General features: G+C 46.1%; 1 pseudogene; it reads left to right on the top strand.

Moving 5' to 3' along the window:
• The first annotated feature begins 18,005 nt into the window (after positions 1 to 18,005).
• LOC138498087 (zinc finger protein 271-like) lies at positions 18,006 to 19,813 on the top strand (annotated as a pseudogene).
• The last annotated feature ends 208 nt before the right edge of the window (positions 19,814 to 20,021 follow it).

Genomic DNA, 20,021 nt, shown 5'->3' with positions numbered 1-20,021 from the left:
AACGTATTCCTAATCTTAGATGTATTCTATCCAGCTTTGCTGCTCTTCGGAAATTTTTTCGGCAGAGGGCACCGTGCATCGATGTCGTCGAGTCGATGGTCCCACGAAGGCCTCCGTCGAGTGTGATGTCATTGTGTGTATACGTAGCACGCACGGCGCCCGTTGGCCTCAGTTCCGATTTTCCGCAGTTACGCTGCTTCGGACATTCGGCACGCCTCGAGTTCTGCGAAGAATATATATACAAACAAGAAGAAATATGTCCCCATCATCGACACCGACCACAACCCCGAGATCGGGTTTCAAGAAATGCAAGTCGTGCGGCTCAAAAATGTCAATCACGGACCAGCACCGCGAGTGTTTGCGGTGCCTCGGAGAAGGCCACGACATGGAGGCCTGTTCAAAGTGTCAGGCGATGACAGGGAAGGCCTTGCGAGAAAGGAGAGGAAAGCTACAGGTAGGTCGGAAGGATCGAAAAGCCTCTAGCGTCGGGTCGAGACCCCATGAGGAGAAATCTCCTAGACGTGAAAGGCATTTATCTAGATCCCGAAACAATTCTCATCGCTCGCCGTCTTCGTCAAAAAAATCGAAGAAACGACGGCACAGGTCTCCCTCCACCTCGTCAGATGAGTCTCTGAAAAAAATTAAATGCCCCACGAAACATTCATCTTCCGAAGAGTGGGAAGCATTCAGGGTCAAAATGATGGAGGTGTTTGAGCAGGCGAAGCCTCGGTCCACACCTTCTTCAGAAGCCGGCCGGGAGCGTCATCACTCCGACACTCGCGCGCCCTCGAGCCCGGGTGATCGTAAAAGGAAGGATAGGGAACCTTCCAGGATGCCGAGCGATAAACGCTTGAGTCGAGTTGACCGCTCCAGGTCACTGACGCCATCCGAGACCTGTCACACCTCGAAGGGAAAATCGTCAAAGACTGCCTCGACACCCTCGAAGCAGACCCTGTCGACGACCACTATGTCGTCGAAGCCGTTGACGCCTTTATCGAAGTTGATGCCGAAACCCTCGGCGCCAAAGGTTCCAACCAAGCCAGCGCAGGCAGAAAAGGAGAAGGAGAAAGTTACAAAACATGTAATTTCTTCAGAAACTAGTACTACACCTCTTCCTCCTCCTCTCCCAGAGAAGGTTTTCAAGCCTCTCCGTAAGAAGGAGTTTTTCAAATACTTGACCTCAATTTTTAAGGAACAGGAGAGATCCGACGAGGAAAATGTACCTTTTGAATTGGAACATTGCACCCCAAATGTCCCAGAATGCTTAATCTCAGAGGAAAGCAGAATGAGGGATTTGGTGGAGTCTTTACATAATGCAAGTGGCATTGACACTTCTCCTGAGAATGACTTTGGTAGACCAGATCCAGGAGAGCATGCTAGTCCATCTTACCGTCAGTTAATGACCACGGTGGTAGATTACTTGGGATGGGCTAGACCACCAGCCCAATTTGTTCAAGACGATTTAACAGACATATTGGACCATGGTCCCACTGAAGACCCAGTACTACCTTTTCATGTAGCCTTACAAAACAGGGTGGCCAAGAATTGGGAAACTCCGGATTCTATTCCTCTGGTAACTAAGTCCCTCTGTAAAAACATCCAACTCCTGAGAGTCTGGTCATACAGGCAGCCACAGGTTCCAACAAACTTGCGTACCCGTCTATCCATCCAGACAGGGACGATAAGCGTGTGAATGGTTGGGCACGGAAGGTATTTTCAGCCGGGAGCATGACATTAAAATCTGCCAACTCCACATGTGCCTTGGCAACATTTTTATACACTCTGTGGGAGTGCATCGCAATGGCAGCAGAGCATATACCATAAGGAGAAGAAAGGGAAGGTTTCCTAGCCATCGTTAGAGATGGAAAGGAGGCCATGCAGGAATCCCTTCAATCTGGATTGGACACTGTGGATAGTGTAAGCAGGTCCATGGGCACTAGCACGGTAATGCGCAGGTTTGCGTGGTTACGGAAGTCGGGTTTTGCACCGGACGTACAGAACCGCCTTCTGAACATGCCTTTTGACGGGTCTCACCTTTTTGGCAACAAGGCTGACGAGAGCCTTGAGAGGTTGCAGACCTCAAAAGCAGCGGCCAAATCTTTAGGAGCTGCTATTAGGCAACCTCAGCCTTTTCGTGCGCAAAGGCAATCATGGAGGGGACGATCCTATCGTTATTACACCTCATATGGAAAGACGAGAGGAATGTCCAGTCAAAGGGGCCAAAGAAAGGCCGCTCGTGGTGGACGAGGAAAACATGCTAAACCAGCTCCAGCTGCAGCTTCTTTGCGATAAGCGGCTGCAACATCCGTCACAAAACACCTGTAGGAGGCAGGCTGTCGCAGCATCTGCAAGACTGGCGAGCCATTACTTCAGATGTTTGGGCTCTAGAAATAATAGCCCAAGGCTACTACCTTCCTTTTCTAAAGCAACCTCAAAGCAATCCACCAGGGACACACCCGTTGAAAGTTTCAAACCTGCTCCTACAGCAGGAAGTTCTAACCCTGCTGGAGAAAGGTGCTAGAGAACCAGTACCTGCAGCGGAGAGGAACAAGGGATGGTACTCCCTGTATTTTTTGATCCCCACAAAGGACGGAGTACTGAGACCCATCTTGGACTTAAGAAACCTGAACAAGTTCCTCAGGAAAGGCAAATTCAAGATGGTGACCCTTTCTCAGATCCTTCAGGCCCTTCAACTCCAGGACTGGTTGGTGTCATTGGACCTCCAGGATGCTTATTTTCATGTGCCGATTCACCTCAAACACAGAAAATACATGAGGTCCGTAGTTGGCGACTCACACTATCAGTTTTGAGTCCTGCCATTCGGGTTGACCTCCGCCCGAGGGTCTTCACCAAGTTAATGGTAGTGGTGGCAGCGCACCTCAGGAGAGGGGGGATTCATGTCTACCCCTACCTGGACGATTGGTTGATCAGAGCGAGCTCTGCTGAGCAAGCACTGGATCATCTGAAAGTCACCTGCCACTTCCTCCACAAACTGTGCTTCTCCCTCAATTTCAAGAAGTCTCAAATGACACCTTCCCAACAGTTTCAGTACATAGGAGCTGTACTAGACACATCCTTGGGAAAGAGCTCGCCTCCCAAGACGAGGGCTCAAGACATTCTTCAGATGGTTTATTCCAAATTCCAAAATGCCCAAAATCTCCAGGCTTACAACTTTTTAAGGTTGCTTGGCCTCATGGCATCCTGCATCTTTCTGGTGCCAGAGGCACGCTTGAGGATGAGATCCCTTCAATGGGCCCTAAAGACTCAGTGGTCCCAGTTCTCGGGTCAAATGACAGATCTTCTTCAGATTCCGAACAAGGTCAGACAAGACCATCTATGGTGGACCTGTACAGAGAACATCCTAAAAGGAGAACCTTTTTGGCAACCATGGCCGGAGATCACAGTAGTGACAGACGCCTCACTCCTGGGGTGGGGAGCTCATGCCAATGATTTGAAAATCAACGGTCGTTGGTCTCCATCGGAGTCCAAACTACATATCAACCTTTTAGATCTGAAGGCAATCAGACTAGCGCTGAAGGCCTTCCTGCCATCTGTCAGGGGAAAGAATGTCCTGATAATGACGGACAAAACAGTGGCCATGCGCTACCTAAACAAAAGAGGTGGTGTGGGGTCACTACCCTGTGCAGAGAGGCAATGCAGCTCTGGTATTGGGCGATTCAGGAGGGAATCTATTTAACAGCAATTCATCTAGCCGGGGAAGAGAATATGATGGCAGATGCTCTGAGCAGGCAGAGCACGGTGTCCCACGAATGGGAACTGGCTCAGGAAGTCATTCAAGAGATCTTCGCCCGTTGGGGAACCCCTCAGGTAGACCTATTCGCAACCAGTACCAACCGAAAATGCGAAAGGTATTGTTCAAGGGAATTTCCCCCAAGAGGACCCCTGGGGGACGCGTTCGTGGTGGATTGGAATTTCCCACTATTGTACGCGTTCCCTCCGATTCCCGTCATTCCTCAGGTCATCAGGAGGCTGAGACGCTTCAGGAACCGCATGATCCTAATAGCCCCGGATTGGCCCAGGAGAACGTGGTACCCGGACCTTCTAGACATGTCCATCTGTTCTCCAGTACGTCTTCCTCAGAGAGAGAAGCTTCTCTCTCAAATGGAAGGTCAAGTTCTCCACCCAGAGGTCAGAACACTCAACCTTCATGCTTGGTATCTGAAAGGCTGAGATACAGGGATTGGAACCTTCCAGATGATGTTATGGAGGTGTTGCTTTCGGCAAGAAGGCCAGCAACAAAGTCTCTATACCGTTGCCATTGGATAAAGTTTTGCAACTGGTGCAGGGAAAAGAATGTCGATCCTTTTCTATGTTCTATTCCGGAAGTACTATCTTTCCTTCTGACCCTAGCACATAGAGGTCTGAATATCGGAACAATAAAAGGTTACCTTGCAGTGCTTTCCATTTTCAAGCGCTCATCGGAAGAATGCTCCTACTTCAAAATTCCTTTGATAACACAATTCTTAAAAGGTCTTAGTAATGTGTTTCCTCCTCACCCATTTCAAGTACCGATTTGGGATCTAAATTTAGTCCTAAAATTCTTAATGTGTGCCCCTTTTGAGCCTTTGCACACGTGTCCATTAAGATTACTAACATGGAAAACGGCCTTTTTAGTTGCTCTAACATCAGCAAGAAGAGTGAGCGAATTGCAGGCACTGTCTTCTGGGCCACCCTATACTGTGTTCCATAAGGACAGGGTTGTATTGAGGGTTAAATCATCATTTTTACCAAAAGTGATATCTGATTTTCATTTAAGTCCGAACATTGTTTTACCCTCATTCTATCCTCCACCGCTTCCTTCTAAGGAGGAAGAAAGATTACACAGACTGGATCCAAAAAGAACTTTAAGCTTTTACATCTCTAGACTTTCTAGGCTTTAAGTGGACAACCAGTTGTTTATAGGTTACACAGGAAGGAAACTGGGTCAGTCGGTAACACAACAGACAATTTCACGCTGGATCGTGCTTTGCATTTCAGAATGCTACAGACTAGCACAAAAGACCCAGCAGAAGGGTTAAGGGCTCATTCCACCAGAGGCATCACCTCTTCCACGGCCCTTCAAAGAGGTGTCCCAATAAGGTCCATTTGCGAAGCAGCAACTTGGTCTTCACTTCACACCTTCTCAAAATTCTATAGCCTGGATGCTTCCCAGTCTAGGGAGCTGACTTTTGAAAAAGCAGTGCTTTATTCTGCCATCTAAAGGCATTGATAAAAATACATTTAAAAAAAGTAAAATAAAAATAAAAAATCTGACACCCTCCTCCAGAGAAAGTAACAAAATACTGCTTTGGGAGTCTATCTAAGATGAGGAATACGTTGGAGGACACATTCCACTCGAAGAACAAGTTACTTATCAAGATTTTTCTGGGTTATTGCCATCTCAAATCTCGCAAGGCTGATACCTGTCTGCCGGCACAATCTACACAGTACAAGACCACAGGCAAAAAAAGGGGGAAAAACAGAACTGAGGCCAACGGGTGCCGCGCGTGCTACTTATACACCCGATGACATTACCCTCGACGGAGGCCTTTGAGGGACCATCGACGCACGGCACCCTCTGCCGGAAAAAATTTCCGAAGAGCAGCAAAGCTAGATGGAATACATCTAAGATGAGGAATATGTTGGAGGAACATCCAATCGAAAGAACGGTACCAGTTGGTAAGTAACTTGTTCTTCTAGGAACATCCTCCAACATAAAAAAACTAGGCCCCAATCATGACTCCTTCACAATTGACAACAACATCATTACTGTGGACAAAGTTGTCAAAACCCTCGGCTTCTACATAGATTCTACGCTTACCTTTTGCAAACAAGTAAATGCCATGGCCTCAGCCACATGCTACACCTGCAAGCTAATTGGAGCAGCCAAGCCCTTCCTTTCACCCAACAATTGTGTCACTCTAGCAAGGGCACTAATCTTGTCTAAACTAGACTACTGCAACACCCTCTACATAGGCAGTAACAAATACATCACCACCAAAATTCAGACCCTTCAGAATAATGCCCTGAGAGCCGCCCTAAATTTCCCTAAAAAAGCCCACATCAGACCAACTGGCTCTCCACAAAAGACAAATTCCTCCTCAAAACTGCATCCCTCACACACAAATGCCTTAACCATGCAGCCCCGAAATACCTCATAGACAGATTCACCAGACAAACAGCCTCTCGCCCTCTAAGAAAAGCCAACTCTAACCTCCTGCTAGTACCCAGATTTAAACTCACTAAATCTGGTGGGAGCAGCTTCACTGTTAAAGCAGCACAATATTGGAACTCCCTTCCCACTGCTTTAAGGGAAGATCTCCCCTACCTCCAATTCAGATCCAACCTTATTCAATGGCTAAAGGAACATGATGTCTAACCCCACCCTACTCTACTAACCTCTTGGATCTCTTGTATATTGTGTATATCTTGTTCTGCCTTATTTATGTGTCACATGCATACTTGTAAACTTACTGTATATACATCCTGCTTCTTTGACAGCACATGCATACAGCATTGTAACAATAGTTGCATCACCTTTCCATGTATAATCTGTAACCTGTAACCAAGCTTAATAATCCTCATTATGCCTGTGTGCCCGAATACCCCTGGGTCTGGTGCGCAATATAAATATTAAACACAACATAACATAACATAACATAAAAATAAATACATTAGCTGAGAGGTGCTAAGCCTTGTAAGAGTGTAGCCACTCAACTGAGAAGTGCTATTGTTGTCCCATCAGAAGTATAGCAGCCCCACTAAGATGAACTAGCATTGCCTCAACAAAAGCATAGTATTACCGCTGAGAAGATTCAACAATTATTGAAGCCCTATTGGGAAACAGCAGTACTACCCCATCAAGAGTATAGCGAGCTAACTGAGGAGTACCAGCATTGCCCCATTTCAAATATGGCTAGCTCTACTAGAAAGTGCTGGCTCATATAGATTACACATCCCTGCTGAGAAGTGCTGTTACTGTCTCTATCGAAGCCCAATAGCTCTGCACCATTGAGTTACAGCAGCCCTACAAGTACTGTCCCATTGAAGCTATTACAATGAACAAGGGCAACAGAATGGCAAGATTCATACTGAGTTCTATGTGATAATTCTGCATTTTGAAGAACAAATACAAAAAAAACAGATTTATTTCGGCCGATTTGTGTGGTCTTCAAAATTCTGAATGATCACATTCTACTGCCACCCCACCTTACCACCTCCCCCCCCAAGATGGTGATCCCACCAAACCCCCCCACTCCGTTTCCTTCCTTAGAATTCAGGGGAGTTCCCTCCCTCAATGCCTCCGTTCCCTGCCCATAGCGTTCACCCTCACCACGTGCACACTCAGAGACATGCAAACAGTCTAATTTGCCCTCTACCTGCCCCCTCCCTCCGCAGATGCAATGCAAGAGGGGTGCACTGATGTAGAGGTACACCCAACGCAAAAGAGGGACAGAGGCTCTTGCTTTGCATCTGTGCCTCCATTCCCAACCCAAACGATTTTTAGAAATTGAGGGACAGACTTGCTTTGCATCTGTGCCACTTTCGCCAGCTTTCGCCTGCCATACATGTTCCCGGCTTAGCGCGTCTTTTGTGGCACGCAGGTTTCCCCTGTTTGATTCCATGAATACGTGTTGTTAGCACGCGTGTGGGCGTTACGAGTATTTGGCAGCGGTACTTCACCCGTAACGTCCACATTTTCACATGTTGTTCCCCATTCCGTGTGTTCTGCCCCCTTTTTAGGTGTGTGCACTGGGCTGTGTGCGCCTTCACTGGCCGTCTCGCGCACAGCCTTCGGGATGTTGCAATAACGTGTGCGCCACACGCAGATTCAGCGCAGATCACAGGTAACCCACACACACCACCTTCCATTAATCGACAAACGGGTGCTTGCACGTCTTTCGCGCACATGCGTTGCGATTTTCACGCTTGCGCCCCCGTTTTCAGCACACATTAATTCCATGAATTACCCTGAATGTGAATTTTGAAGACATCAACTTTGATAATGGAAAATCTCAAACATGGGATTGGCTAGCTGCGGCACTGGCAAACCAAAATCAAAATTAATGCCAGATTAAACAGAACAAAGAAATACTGTCCTTAGGCACGTGGAATACTCATGGGTTTATGTATCTATTCAACATAAATGTAGACTGGGCAAAGTGTCTGGACCTGGTGTGCCTTAAAGAAACCTGGCTAGACAATTGCCCAGTTTCGGACAGCTTTTAAATAGCAATACATCCAGCGATTAAATAAAAGAAAGGACGCCAATGTGCAGGTTTATTAATCCTAGTACGTAAAGAATCTACTCTTTCAATATGTGAATGCATAAAGATTTCTTCATACATTCAAGTTGCCACTATAAATTGTACCACTGGTAAGAAGAAAGACGATCAATGGTTTTACATCATAAATCTGTCCTGGCACCATCAAGAGGCAGGTACACTGGTGTTCATTGATCAAGTGACCAAAATAATTGATGACATTATGATTGCTGATACAAACGTGCATATTGTTGTCTGTGGAGACCTAAATCTTAATTGCATAGATGTAAATGCTAATTCTTTTTTTTTTTTCAAATTTGTTTTTATTAAGTTTGGACATAACATGTAAAAGCAACAAACCAGGGCCTTTAATCAGAACATTGTTCTTCATCTAAGTTATAGAACCATGTCGCAATACCAATGCCCCCCTCTGCCTCTCCCCACTCCCTAATACAGTGGGCCTCATTACGAGGTGGGCACAAAGGGATTACCCGCAACGGTAAGGACACCGGTGCTGGTAATCCCTTTGCGCCCTCTTCCGAGGTCCCTTAACGGGTCCCTCCCTTAATGCCTGGTTTTATCTGGCGTTATGGACGGGACCCGTTAAGGGATTCCGGGGTCAATAACGGTACCGCAATTTGCAGTACCGTTATTGCCCCCTTCCCCCTTCCCATTGAGCCCTATGGGGGCTCAAATGGGAATGGGGAATGGTTTTTGAAATGGGGACTTACCGGTCCCGCCAAGGTTGGACTGGGCCGGTAAGTCCCCATACCACCAAGTTAGTGGCGGTCCCGTTATTGGTGCTAGTCATGGCGCTAATAGCGCATGACTAGAACCAACCTTGGAATGAGGGCCAGTGTTTGTTACAATGAGTCCCTCTATAAATCTTTATTCACGAAATACTTCATGCGGTCATATCTGTGTCCATACAGTACATTAATGTGCAACGGCCAAGATGCTTTCGAGGGGACTCTCCCACATTTGGTAGCCAGGGTCAAGGCCCTGTCTTGTGGCGGACATACATCTACGTTTATCTGTGTCACGATGTTTCACCACCCAGGTCAACATCGCTTTGTGGTCTAGTGGTTGGTTACATACTTGTCAACAAAGTCTTGCCATTTTCCATCACGCAAATTCTAGTGGCCACATTTACCCATTCCTTTTGGACGGGATCACATCTGCTTTCCATTTTATAACTATACATGCTCAACTATACATACTCAGCCAGGAGTAAGGGGGCAATTAGTCCTGTTGCCCTCATGTATACATCCTCATTCCTCTCCAGCCCAAATAGTATCAGAAGGGGCGTTTGGTCACGTTGAATCCCTTCTATGTCTTTGATCCAACCTAGCACTTCGTCCCAGAACACTCTCACTTTGGGGCATCCCCACCACATATGCCATAGCCTGCATTTTGACCACACTGCTGCCAACATTGCGGACCCACCGTTTGGTAAATTTAGGACAACCTATGGGGGTCATATTGCCACCTATGGAGAAGTTTGATGGCATGTAGCTTATAGTGTGAAGCGATTGATACCTTTGCGGTTCCCCCACATATCTCAGACCATAGCACGGGGGTAATTTCTATGTTCATATCCGTCTCACATCTTTTTCTGAGGTTGGTTGTGGAACCCTTTCCTGCCTGTATCACAGTTCTATAAATCGCTGAGATTAAACCCTTAGTGTTGGTGAAAGTATCTAGAAGCTTTTCAAAGGGGGTGGGGTCTCTTTGTATCTTCTCTTTCCATGGCTCCATCATTATTGCGCCCTTGAGATGGAGAAAGTGGAAAACCGAACGTTTTCCTATGCCTAGCGCACTTTCGAGGTCAGAGATTTTGATAAATGACCCCTCCCTTCCAGAGTTGACCAACCCTCTCTAAGCCCGCTTCAAGCCATGATTGGAACCGTGCATGATCCTGGATTTCCTCCCTGATTCCTGGTGCCCTAATGTGGCTCAATGGGGATGGCCATGTCGTGACACCTTGCATGTCCAGACTCTCCCTCCAAATTTCCCATATAGTGCTCATAATGGGATGCTGCTGTATCGTACGTGTCAGTTTGTCCTTTGGGACCCAGAGCCACTCCGAAAGGGCGGCGGGGGTGAAGTAAAGGTTTTCGAGGCCTAGCCATTGTAAGTGTGTCTGATTCTTCAGGTGTGGTATTGATATTCTTAGTTGTGTCCCCATATAATATCTTCCAAGGTCTGGCAAACCACCCCGCACCCCCTTTTCTTTGGGTAGTGTTAAAACATTATATATGCGATTCTCGCTTTTTTCCCTTGCCAAAGGAAATGTAAAATGGCCTTTTTCACCTCACCAAAGAACAATTTCGGCAACTTGATTGGAAGCATCTGGAAAGGATATAGGAATCGTGGGAGACACACCATCTTCATTGCATTCACCCTCCCCATCATGAAACCGTGAGTTTCTGCCATTTAATTAGATTGGTCCGAAAGTTCTCGAGCAGGTGGGGGAAGTTGGCTTTGTAATGGGTATCTAAGTGTCTGACCAAGTTAATCCCCAAGTATCTCAAAGTGGTTTCCCCAATGGTTAGTCCCAAGATTGCATATCTCTCCTTGTCGCTCTGTGTGGGTTCATGAAGAGGGAACAGTATGGACTTGATCGTAATTTTGAAGCCGGAGAGAAGGCCATAGTGTTCTGTCAATTGTATTACTCTGGGGATAGATGTTAGCAGGTTTGTGATATGTAACAATAGGTCATCAGCATATAGTGCTATCTTAAATTTGTTTCCATTGACTGAGATCCCTTTGACCAACCGATCAGCTCTGATTTCCTGTGCTAGTGGTTCAAGCGACATTGAGAATAATATGGCCGACAGGGGACAGCCCTGCCTTGTCCCTCTGCTCAGGGGGAACCATCTCGACTAAACGGAATTAACCGTCACTGAGGCCTTGGGAGATGTATAGATTGCTTTTATCCCTCTCCTATATCTCTCACCGAGTCGCACTTTGGTCAAGACCGCTTCTAAGAATCCCCACTCGGCCCTGTCAAAGGCCTTCTCTGCATCAATAGATGGGAGAACTGGGCCTCCTGCCCCTTTCCTAGATTCATGTATCAGGCGCAGGGTCTTCTGCATAGTGTCCGATCCTGGGCTTCCCAAGATAAATCCCACTTGGTCCGGCTGTATAAGCCAGGGCATATATATCTTTAGTCGTGCTGCCAGTATTCCCGCATAGATCTTTGCGTCTATATTGAGCAACGAAATCGGACGATATGATCCACAATATTTGGGATCTCTCCCCTCCTTCGGTATACCGAGATCAGAGCCTCGGAAAAAGAGTATGGTGCTACATCCGTCTCCAGAATATCATTAAACAACTTCACTAAGAAGGGGAGAAGGGGAGATAGGAATGTCCTGTAAAAGTGGGCTGTCTAGCTGTCATTTCTGGGGGCTTTTCCCCGGTGGCAGCCTCTTTACCGCAGATTCAACCTCCTCTGCCGTGACTGGGGCGTCCATTTCATCCACCTCAACACTTGCTACTCCATGCATCTCAATGCCTGCTAGGTAGTTGTCTATATCTGTTTTATCTTGACACATTACGGATTCATACAGGTGCTGATAAAAACACGCAAATGCCTCTGGGATATTGTTTCATTGCTCTTCCTGGGAGTCTTTCACACCATCGCGTATGGATGCCAACCACCTTTCCTCCATATGTCGACGCAGGCCAGCCGCTAATAAGGCGTCAGCTTTATCCCCTTTCTCGTAATATTGTGTTTGAGGAGCTGAAGCCTCCTGACGACTTGAGCCTCCTCAAGGAGGCAAAGCTCGTCTCTTTTCTGCCTGGATAGATCGATCTTCTCCACCCATCCTTCTGTGGCTGTTCTGGTCGTCCAGTCTAAGTGTGTTATCTCAGCTCTCAGTTTCATTTCTATCATAGTCCTCTCTCTTTTCTTGCTAGCACCTTCTCTAATTAATACCCCTCGCCAGGTCGCTTTCCTTGTGTCCCAAACAGTTTTAATGGGTACCTCGCCTGTATCGTTCATCTTAATGTATTCTTCTAGTTCAGTTGTCATTTTGCCCGGAAGAGTGGACTTTCCATAACGACTCATTACAGCGCCATTCTTTCCCTCTGCATGGTAGTGCAACCAGATCTAATTCCATAGAGACCATATCATGATCTGACCGTCACCGCCATTAATTCTTCCGAGATGTAAATGTAGTCAATTCTCGTCTATGTGCCGTGAGGTGCAGAATAGAAGGTATAGCCCATAATTTCTGGGTATAGGGCCCATCATATCTCACATAGTCTATATGTTTGCATCATCTCTGCTACCGCCTTTCTGCCGGCATCCGCTGGTTCTGAGGGGTCAGGAGCTGCCGATTGTCTATCTCTTTTGGTGTCAACCAATAGATTGAAATCACCTCCAATTATCACATGGCCTTCAGCCTCGAGCATTATGTTTGATACTGCGCGTTGTCTGAACCCAGCCTGTCTCATATTTGGAGCATACAATGTCGCCAATATAACCTTTAGACCTCTCATGATCCCCACCAACATTAGGTCCCTCTCCTCCACATCCATCCAGGTCTTGGAGACCTTAAATTCGATCCCTTTTTTTCTAACCAATATCCCAACTCCCGCCTTCTTCAGAGACCCAATATTCCATCCCCAATCTGTGCTGTATCACCTTTCATTCCTCACCACGGACATACTCCTGCAGGAGAAGCACGTCTCCTCCGTAATTCCTTCTGCACCATAGAACTTTTCATGGGGGAGTTAAGCCCCTTGACATTAAGCGTGCAGATTCTTGTGAGAGCACCCTCAGATATATTGGAAGCCACTGCCATCACCTATCTGAGAATTGTCACATGCATATTTGGGACTTTAGCAGATCTGTTTTTCCCTTATGACTATAAAGATCATCTCTAGCATATTCGCACAACACTGTGTACCTGCCCTTCCCCACCCCAATCTCCCAACGGCGTCCGAGCCAGCCCAGTCAGTTTTCCCGGCTGGATTCGGACCACCAGTGAGGACCCTGGTCCCATCCCTAAGACATCATTTAACCATTGAGCGCCCTTTGTTGCTCCCCCTTACTCCGTTCACCTCTTTGGATCTCTTCATCACCGCCTTTCTACAGCTTGACAGAGTTATTCTGATCCATCTCTGAGTACCTTTTGTTCACCAGCAGCTAGTCAAGTGTTCACCGCCTCGGATGTCCAATTGTCTGGCCACCATCACTAAATGTTTGACGCCTAGTGTGTCCCCACTCGAGGCTCACCCCTCGGCATCCGGCGACACGTTCATTTGTCTGTACTTCCTGGAGCAAAGGATTCTCCTCTGCCTCGTCTTTTGATGCGTCGTTGGGCATTTTCTTCACCCCTTTCTCCTTGGTTCGATTCCTCCTCATGTTCTCCTAGTAGATTGGCTGTACAGCTTTGAATGTCTTTCTCGGTTTTCAGTTGGAGTGTATTGCCTTCCCACTCAAAGGTAAGAGAAAAAGGATATCTCCATCTATATTGCACTCCCTTGTCTTTCAACCACTTAGTGAGCAGGATGCATTTCCTTCTCATGGCCAGTGTGTCCGGTGAGACTTGCCCTCCTTTTGGTGTCTTGCACAGATAAGAGGAGGGTAGGGGCCCAACCTTCTTGATTGATTGTAATGGGTTCAATCTGATAACTGGCCTCTGTAGTCTAGGCACAACTTTTCAGGAGAGGTGGATGAAGTGACACATCAACACGGATGTTCTTTAGCCTAGACTGTGTACAGGTATGAATAGGATCGAGAGAATATGTCACTCCGTAGGTGGATTACCATAAGGATGGAAGCACCCAGTCACCCTTCATGGGACCTTACCGTTGACACAGAGGTGCAGCTCTCAAGTGACCGCTTTCAGTTGTTCGTCTCTTGTGGCAGAAGTGGTGTGCGGGGTCCGCTCATTAACGTAAAATGACAGCTTCCCTCTCTCGTGTGACAGCTCGTCCTTTGAAGACCCTCCCAAGGTGGGGCGGTCTCCGCCGCACCCTTGAGGTGATGAGGCATTACTCCTCGGCCTTCAGGATCTCACCTATGGCAACAACCACCGCTATAAAAGAGTTTGGGGGTGATGGTGACCTGCAAGGCAGGTCTTTTCGGTGGAGGTATGGGTTGGTTCACACGGTTATAGCTTGCCAAGGACAGTGTATCCCAGAGGTGAGGTCACTCACTTGCTCTGCTTAAATGCCTGGTGTTGAGGAGGGCACACACCCTGGTATGCAGGGGCCCCAACCCTCTGGTGTCTGCTTCGAGGTACCAGCCACTTTCGCCGGTAGTAGTGCGTGGGATCTGTTTACTGCCCTCAGGATACTGCTTCTCGTCTTTGTACATTGGGTTATCACATGCAGCCCTCAGCGGGGTGGAATGGGTATTGCCGTACTCTCGAGGGACTGAGGTGCTGCACTTCATTCAGGGAGGACACACCTCTGACCGCCACCACTGTTGAAGAGTGTTGGGACCGGTATTTGGGCTGCAGGGGAAGTCATATCCGGTGCGCTCTGCTTCCAACTGTCAGTCAATGGGAAGTTCTAAGTTCTGCGGATCTTTGCGTTACCTTTGCACTAAGTACCGCATATTAAGTTCAAACTATGTTTCAGGGAACGATTAATTCTCACTGTGGATGATGCCAGGATGCTTCCAGGCACTGGAGGTGGATCCGCATTTCCTCGCTCCACATAGGGCTCACCATTCAGCCGTGCTAGTCCCCCCCGCATACGTAACTCAATATGGGTGGGGAGTTCTTAATCCACCTAGTGCAGATTTACTCCTGTTGCGTGCTTCAGGGCTCTGAATGAGTGGCACAGCTGCTCTGTGTTCGGGCGTAGGGCCAGCTGAGCGACAACAAAACCCGTTTGTGATATATTGAGCCTGGGGCTGGGAGGAGGCGACCGATTGGGAGTGAACTGTGGTCAGCGGGAGGGAACAATGATGTAACAGCAGGGCCGGCGTACCTTATTGTTCATGTTCCTTCTGGATCGAATTTGGAATTTTGGTGAATTTTGGAAAGTCATAAACAATGAATGCAGCACACAAAAAGCTATGCAATGTAATATGGTGACTGAGTCGCAATGGGAGCCATACCAGCTGAAATTATTTTCGAAGAAGGACCGAATCCATCATTGCCTGAGCTACAACGATGGAACCTTGCATTTGACCAAGATGATATTTTGGTAAACATCAAAAAATTATCATCATCGCAGCCCCTGTCCAAATGGGCTAACAAATTAAATATTAAAGTCTGATTCAGAGGTCTGAGCAGGATTCTACAAAGTATTGTTTGATAAGATAACAATTGAATGTGCGACTCCGCCTTTGTGGAAGAAAGCTACAGTTGTGCCCATCTTCAAGAAAGGTAACAGAACAAATCCAACAGATTATTAACCGATTGCCTTGCTTGGCGTCATTGGTAAGATCTATGCAACACAACTTCAACATAAACTGCTAAAATGGCTCACTGCAAGCGGACACATCGATTGTCGGCAGACCGGGTTTGTCAAGGGGGCTGTCTGTAGTTTAAATCTTCTGCTAATCAACTTCATGAAATTGGATGTCATCAGGAAAGGAGGCAAAGTATTCTTAGCCTTTGTGGTCTTGTCTCACGTGCTTGACAGCGTAGTCAGAGAAATACTCTGGAATAAATTGAAAGCGTGGGATTGTCCAGATAGTTTACTTATAGCAATAAAGGATCTGCATACAAATACAGATTTCAATATACGATTAGACTCCAACGGGATGCTACCTGCCCCAATACAAACTTTTTGTGGAGTCAAAAAGGCTGCCCCCTTGCTTCAATAATCTTTAATGCGTTCATCTCAGATTTTGGAGAGGCCTTTAAAAACATCAATGGCTTTGATCCAAAAATATGAGTCTACTCTGAGCTGGATATTTTATGCTGATTATCTCGTGTTCATGGATCAAATGCCCATTGGATTACAGTGCAAACTCTTTGCTTTAGAACCATATGTGGCAGAAAATTGATTAGTCATCAAGTCAAGCAAATCAGTAATAATAACACTGCAGGATCTGAGTAAAAATCGTAAAAAGAAAAAGAAAGTTTAAATGGGTATTGGAAGGCGAAACCTTGAAAAATGTTACACACATTAAATGTTTGGCAATGTGGCTCAACTCAAGCATAAATGATAATATCTGGGTCGTAAAAAGCAAGGCAAAATGTCATCAACTTGGGGTGCAAGCTGCAGTGATTAATACAAAATATAGAAAATTCTCCTTAAAACCAATCATCGACTTTTATATCCAGAAGGCCGTACCCGGCAATAATATTTGGGCTGAAAACTCCTTAGGTTGTCCTGCTGCATTATGGGACACCCTTGAGAACATCTTTTGGGCAAGAGTTTTTTGTATAACCAGAGGAATACCAGCTGTAGTGGTTCAATCCAAATTTGGCCTATTATCAATTAATACTAAGATTGTTTGGAACACATTGGCAATTTTTGGGAAAATTATTATGATGAATGGTCTCCCACAGTTCAAGATTTTACATGATCATGTACAAAATGTTTCTAATTCTGTCATGTCAGCATGGATAACGCAATGTCAAAAGATTCTGGAGGACTTAAATACAAGGATATGTTGATTAATAATCCAGATGCTGTCAAGAGAAAATTGTGGGCACATGATTGGGCCAGCACAGGAACACAGAGACTTACATATTATTTTATGAAGACTGTGCCAGCAGAAGGAAAGGCATACAATAATTTGTATAAATATCTGGAATATGTTTCTAATAAACAAAAAAGAAATCTATTGTTGAAATTCAGGTTGAACCAGTTTACGACCAAAGAAGTAATCCTGCGATGGCCAAAGTTTGAACATTTGAGTCCTAAGTGTAGATTCTGTGATAATTATGAAGAGAACATCAAACATTTAGTTCTGTTCTGCAAGGCATTTACAATCAAGAGAACAAATATCCCGGGTCCCGTCTTTGATTGTGGACCCTCACTAAGCGCAGCGGAGTGGTGGCAGGAATGCTTTAATGAATGCAATAAAAATTTGTTTAACTTTCCTTCGAGAGACCATTGATAAGGAACTTTCCAAAAATAATGTAGATGAAATGTGTGTCATTGGACAAGTATCTTGATGAGCGAAATGAGAATAATTTAACTTTTCTGATGTTATTGCTGTTTTTCTCCTTTCTATCTAATTATTTCTTTTTTTAAAAAACAAACAACAAACATACTTTCCCTGCATTCTAGCCAATTGCACCATATTCACTGACTTCCTGCTTAGGGGTACCCCTAACCCTGCAAGTTAGGGGCTCGCACCAGGCATCTGTGTTCACCTTGCGTGACCAAGGGTCAACTCTCAGTGGTGCTGACTCAGCATTTCATACTTCCAGGTTTCATTCAATTGAGCACCTTTACATTGTGAAATAACATCTGTTATTACAGCACTTGGAATCTGGCATGAACTGCTATATGAAATGTGAAAGCAATATTATTTTTTTATATTCCACCTTTCTAAGATTGGGCTGACAGTCTTAAAGCCCCCCCTTCTTAATTCATGCACTCACTGGTAATTATTTCTCATTTACAGGTGCATAGCAGCCAGCGATAACTGCAACAGCTCTTGCAGCAAAGTACCGCAGTAGGAGTCGACGGCCGGAGAGTGATGAAACATCACTGTGATTTCGATGCATTGGAGCATTCATTCTGTACAGCATCATTGCTCTGAGGCTGCATCTGTGATCCCATCAGAGGATCTTTACTGAAAGACACAGAACCAATACAAGAGCGTTGAGTTCAAAAAGGCATCACCCAAAGCTCACACTTGTACAAATATCACACCATCCTGCTGGGTAAACTATGCAATATACTGAGTGTGAGAAAACCTTGATTCATGGCTCCCACCTGTCCAGGAATCTGATGCTGCAGACTGGGGAGAAACCACACCAGTGTACGGAGTGCAAGAAAAGCTTCAGTCATAGCTCTGATCTGTCCAAACATCTGATGCTGCAGACTGTGGGGAAACCACACCAGTGTACGGAGTGCAAGAAAAGCTTCAGTCATAGCTCTGACCTGTCCAAACATCTGATGCTGCACACTGGGGAGAAACCACACCAGTGCACGGAGTGCGGGAAAAGCTTCAGTCATAGCTCTGATCTGTCCAAAAATCTGATGTTGCATACAGGAGAGAAACCGTACCAGTGCACGGAGTGTGGGAAAATCTTCACTCGGACCTATCATCTGTTATCACATCAGAGGATCCATACTGGAGTGAAGCCATACCAGTGCACAGAGTGCAAAAAAAGCTTCACTCAGAGCTCCAATCTGTCCACGCATCAGAGGATCCATACTGGAGAAAAAGCATACCAGTGTACAGAGTGCAAGAAAAGCTTCAGTCAGAGCTCTACACTGTGCAGGCATCTGATGCTGCATACTGGGGAGAAACCATACCAGTGCACAGAGTGCAATGAAAGCTTGACTCAGACCTTTCAACTGTTATCACATCAGAGGATCCATACTGGAGTGAAGCCATATCAGTGCATGGAGTGCAAGAAAAGCTTCAGTCATAGCTCCAATCTGTCCATGCATCAGAGGATTCATACTGGAGAGAAAACCCTACCAATGCACGGAGTGCAAGAAAAGCTTCAGGCATAGCTCTGATCTGTCCACACATCTGATGCTGCACACTGGGGAGAAACCACACCAGTGCACGGAGTGTGGGAAAAGCTTTACTAAAAATTCTAACCTGTTAGCACATCAGAGGATCCATACTGGAGTAAAACCATACCAGTGCACAGAGTGCAAGAAAAGCTTCACTCACAAGTCCAATCTGTCCATGCATCAGAGGATCGATACTGGGGTAAAACCATACCAGTGCACGGAGTGCAAGAAAAGCTTCACTCACAAGTCCAATCTGTCCATGCATCAGAGGATCCATACTGGGGTGAAACCCTACCAGTGCACAGAGTGCAAGAAAAGCTTCAGTCAAATCTCTCATCTGTTATCACACCAGTGGATCCATACTGGAGTGAAGCCATGCCAGTGCACAGAGTGCAAGAAAAGCTTCACTCAGAGTTCCTATCTGTCCACGCATCAGAGGATTCATACTGGATTGAAGCCATACAAGTGCACAGAGTGCGAGAAAAGCTTCAGTCAGATCTCTCATCTGTTATCACATCAGAGGATTCATAATGGAGCGAAACTAAACCAGTGAATGGTGTGAAAGGAAATCTTCACTCTGAGCTCTGGCCTTCACAGGTTCTATATTGGCAAGAGACCGTACCCATGCACGAAGTGTGAGGAATGCTTCAGTACTAGTTCTCCTCTATCCAGGCATCAGATACAGCATACTGGGGGAGAAACTGTAACAGCGCACAAAATGCATGCAGAGCTTGACTCCGGCCTCTGTTCTGCAAAAACATCATATGCTCTACATTGGCAGGAAACTGAACCAGTGCACAAGAAAAGCTTTGCTCAGAAGTCTGATTTGTATGCCATCAGATGATCCATTCAAGTGAGAAATTCTGAGCTGTGGCTTCTACAAACATTAGCAAACAAGCCTCTGAGGTGGGATATAGGCCGTCATCAGAAGAACCATTCAGGGGTGAGACATACGTCACCTGTAAACACACAGATCCCACGTGTAAAGACTGGAGGGGTTATATGTACTTCAGCCATCTATATGGCAGAGCAGAGGCACAGAGCACCTCAGCCAAAGTTCTCTATATGGTAGCTATGGATGAGCAACCAAGGCTTTAGCTCTCAGGAGGTGATGCAGGCTGGTACTTAAGT

Source organism: Ambystoma mexicanum, chromosome 5q, assembly GCF_040938575.1.
Source record: "Ambystoma mexicanum isolate Mex_15411 chromosome 5q, UKY_AmexF1_1, whole genome shotgun sequence".
Taxonomy (NCBI): domain Eukaryota; kingdom Metazoa; phylum Chordata; class Amphibia; order Caudata; family Ambystomatidae; genus Ambystoma; species Ambystoma mexicanum.
The sequence above is the reverse complement of the archived record's forward strand: the minus strand, read 5'-3'. Positions and strand labels throughout refer to the sequence as shown.